Raw genomic sequence first — 4,712 nt, forward strand, 5'->3', positions numbered from 1 at the left:
AAGAAGCTGCAGAACTGTGAGTTGAACTCCATAAAAACAGGATTTTCCCCCTTTGCAAGGTAAGCTGCACAACTGTGAGCTGATCTCAAAAAAATGGAACTTCCACCTTTGCAAAAAAAAAAAAACAACCCTGCACAACTGTGAGCTGATCCCCCCAAAAAGCGGCTTTTCCCCTTTGCAAAAAGACTGCACAACTGTGAGCTGATCCCCCCAAAAAACAGGGCTTTCCCCCTTTCCTCCTCTAAAAATTAGGTGCATCTTTTGGCCAGGTGTGTCTTATGGAGCGAAAAACACGGTAGGTAGGTAGGTAGGTAGGTAGGTAGGTAGGTAGGTAGGTAGGTAGGTGTGCCACTAAGGGGAGGGGCACATCATGTCAACTTTCAGGCACTCCAAACTGACTTGGACTATCTCTTCTGATATTTGCCTGCAGCTGGTGGCTCTTGGCCTTCCAGCAGATAATCTGTCCACTTGCTATTTGATCACTGCATCGTAAGAATATGGCACAGCATCCTGAATATCAGAGCAATGAGGGGGTTTTTTTTATTCCTTTGTCTGGAGCCTCCAGGGAGCTCCAAGCCCCCACCTGAGTGCCATTTCAAGAGGTTGAAAACCCTGAAACAGATGTGAGAGTCCTTGGCAGAATGCACATTTCTCTCTCTAATATACCTCAACAAAGCACTTAATTAAGGAGTTGCTGATGCTGCCACCATACAATGGGCAACATGGCTGATTGTTTCCACAAACAAAGCAATCTGAAGATGGCAGAATAATCTACAGGACCGGTGCTTTAAAAAGATGCCAGCAACCTGCAGTCAAAGCACTGAAAGATTCACACTATGATTAACTGCATCCTCCTCTCTCAGAAGCATAGCGTAGAGCTGGGGAGCTGTTTCAGAGCCACAACTGTTCAGAATCCTCTCTTCAAACTAGTGGTTGCAGAGAGGGAATTTTGAGTAGTGGACTTGGTCGTTGAGCTCAGCGCTTGCAATGAACTAGTTCCATTTCACAAAGTTCACTGAATTAGTTCGCAAATCTTGGAACTGCACCCGCAAGTAGTTCCCGGAATTGATGGGCAAACTGAACATGAATTAAATTTGTTTGATGGTGGAGCATTGAATGATGTCATCTTATTATTAGCTGTTTTATTTATAGCATTTATTTATAGCATCCCACCTTTTCCTCCAAGGATCTCAAGGTGCCATGCATGGGTCTTCCCTTCTGCATTTAATCCCCACAACAACCCTGCGAGGTAGGTTAGGCTAAGAGGCAGTGACTGGCCCAAGGCGAGCTTCATGGCCAAGCGGGGATTTGAACCGTGGTCTTTCCCAGGTCTTAGTGCAACACTTAAACCACTACACCACACTGGCTCTCTTCAACTTCATTCTCTTCCATGTGGTTCTTTTCACTCTTTAGACTATTTGGGCTTTGAAATAAATTAAACTCCTGTTCCACTGAGTGTGCATGTCTGTGTTGATTTCTTAGCCTTCTTAAGTACATTTTATACTTTATCACAGCAGCTTGTGAGATCTGAACTCGGGGGGGGGGAATGCAATTTTGATAAAAGCACACGGTTTTGCAAGCTATTTCTCCCAGCACAGTGCATTTGTATATGTCATTTTCAACAATATCTCAATTCTTGTGCACGTGCTGCTTTAATATAATGCATTTTTATAAATGTTCTATGCATTGGAAAAATTTGGATAGATTCCAGAGGGATGGCTGTGTTCCGTTAATGAACTGTTTCCAGAAGTATGAACTGGATCAAACTGGGTTTAAATGCAAACGGAATCGAATTTCCCATCTGTCCCTGCTGTAGAGGCATGCATTCTTGCCATGCCCTTGCAAACTTGGTAGAAGATTTTGAAGCAAAAAGCTTCTGTCTCCCAAGGCCCCTCTAAATCCAAGCCTGCCCTCTGAAATTCCAGGCTCTGGATAAACACCGATTCAGTCCAAATGAATCACGTGTCTTGAGCTGCCGACATTGTCCTTGACTCCCTGTCTTCCCTCTGCATTTGTTTGTTACATTTTAGTCATACAATCAATTATCTGGGCAAGGGTTTGACATCAATTAAAGGCTTTTGTGTGTGCTGAGAAACTGTATGTAATAACCAAAGGGTATTATTCTTTTTTCTCCCCCATTCCCCCTGCATCATCCTTTAATCACATTAGAAGAATGGGCTGGGGGAGAGCCTGAAGGGAAGAATTAGAAGCAGAGGCGGGGGAGACTTTTTTTAATAAAATAAATAAATAAACGTCGAAATCAATTTTTTTAAAAAAATGAAAGGAACTATCATGGCTCAGTAGCAGAGGACATGCTTTGTGTGTAAAAGGTCCCGTGTTCAATCTTCCTCCTCCCTTGGTATCTCCAGGTAAGGCTGCCTACCTGAAAACTTGGACAGCTGCTGCCAGTCAGTGTTGGGAGAACTGCGCTAGATGGACCAATGGTCTGACTCAACAGGAGGCAGCTTTCCTGTGTCTAAGACGGAAGATCCTTGCTCTGGAACTACGGCAGGGATGAAACATTGCATCAGGTTATTGGGGACATAATTACCTTCCCCCCCAAATGGATTATTCCTTTTCTTTAGGGCTAGCACAGCTGAGGAAAGCAGGTCAGGTGGCATGGTCTTGCATTCTGCTGTACCCCTTTCCCCCCCCCCAACTCACAAAATCAGTCCTCACTCTAAAAAGTTGATCTTCCTTTCATCCATATTGACTTCAACCTTCATTTTTTATTTATCTATTACAGTTTATGTCCTGCCTTTCCTCTAACAAGCTCAGGGTGGTGTGCATGGTTTTCTGCCTTCCCCATTTTTATCCTCACAACAACCCTGTGAGGTAGGCTGGGCTGGGAGATGGCGGCTGGCCATTGAGGTCACCCAGTGAGCTTCATGGCTAAGTGGGGATTTCGATCTTTATCTCTCCCAAGTCCTGGTCCAGGAACCTAACCATCACAAGAGTTTATCCATGTGATGAAAGACCAGAGAGAGTGATGTGAGCCTCTCCAAGTGGTGAAAACATCATTTCTTTCCATACAAGCTTTCGGTGAGGTTAATTCCAGCTTTTACACAGCTCGTCGAGTGTAGCAGTGAATTTCCTGTTTTGGATTAGATTTACTTCTTATCACTTCATAACATTTATATACTATTTGATTGGGGGCGAAGCCCTCCAAGCAATTAACAGAAAAAGAAGATAAAACAATAAAATTACCAATAAGAAGAATTAACAACAATCATTTAAGACTTTTGAAAAGTTAAAAAGAACAATAGAATAAAAGCAGATTAAAACTCGCATCTGCTTCATGTCAAAGTGCAAGTAGATAAATAGGTACCGCCCCGGTGGGAAGGTAAACGGCGTTTCCGTGTGCTGCTCTGGTTCACCAGAAGCAGCTTAGTCATGCTGGCCACATGACCTGGAAGCTGTACGCCGGCTCCTTCAGCCAATAATGTGAGATGAGCGCCGCAACCCCAGAGTCGGTCACGACTGGACCTAATGGTCAGGGGTCCCTTTACCTCTACTTCCTAAACATTTGGGTAGGCTTGTCTAAACAAAAATGTTTTGAGCTGGCACCAAAAAGTGTACAGTGAAGGCGCCCTCGTGATATTAATAGGCAGGGAGTTCCGAAGTGTAGGTGCTGCCACACTTAAAGATCCAGTTATGATCGAGTTCTTATGCAACACTTAAAATAGTGCTAAAGTGGTCAAGTGGGTGCATGTCATAGGCAGAGGAGCTTTGAAATCCCCCCCCCCGTGGTGCTTTGAGAGCCCTACTTCTTTTTTACTGACCATGTTTGCAAAGGACGAGAGTGGCTTTGATCGACAGAGGCCTGGGGCAAGCCTTACTCCTTCAGAAGAAGTCTATGTTCTTTCCAGTGCAGGCTGTCATGGTGAATTAGAAATGGACACTGCCCTAGCTGTACAAGGGCTTTGTGGTTTTGGGGTGGGCATGTGGGTGGGTGTGTATCCTCCACAAACCTAATCTCCTTCAGTTCTGAAACCTTTCAGAATCTAATGATGGGTTAGCTGAACCTTTTGATATGCTACATTAAATCAAAGTGCCATCTGGGTGCTGTGGACGGTTTCTAACTTGTATGGACAGTGTGCATCAAAACAGGTCACAAACTCTGGCTGTGCCACAGCACTGAGCAGCGCAGGGTTAAAGGATGTAGCAGGCCACCCAACAGCCTACATCTTGATGAGAGTGTCTATTTTAAGCACATTGCACCAGTGCTCTGGAATCTACACCCACTTCTTCTAAGCATTCTATGCACAAAGCAATGCCCTCTTCTTAACCAGCAGAGCCCTATGTGGCTTGGGGCATAAGATACTCAGGACAATGACATAGACATCATTTACAAAGTGACAGAAGTGGGTGGGAAGCAACTTCACTGCCCTGCAGTGCACTTACGTGTGTGTGTGTGTGTGTGTGTGTGTGTGTGTGTGTGTGTGTGTGTGTTTTCTGTCCTGGAGAGCTCAGCTGTGGAGAGGGGGAATGGTACCACTGTTTTCTAGCATGTCAAGGAAAAGCCAGTTCTACTGAGCATGCATTGGCTAGCACACATGACATCACCAAATCACTTCCCTCATCCCAGCCTTGCAACTGTTCTTAAAATGTTTGCAAATTGGGAAGTATGAACGTAACGTTGCATGCCACCCCGGTCTCCAAGTCATGAGAGATTCCAGGGGTTCTGTTTCCATGAAATGAAAGTCAGCGGA

Source organism: Zootoca vivipara, chromosome 6 (assembly GCF_963506605.1).
Source record: "Zootoca vivipara chromosome 6, rZooViv1.1, whole genome shotgun sequence".
Lineage (NCBI taxonomy): Eukaryota > Metazoa > Chordata > Lepidosauria > Squamata > Lacertidae > Zootoca > Zootoca vivipara.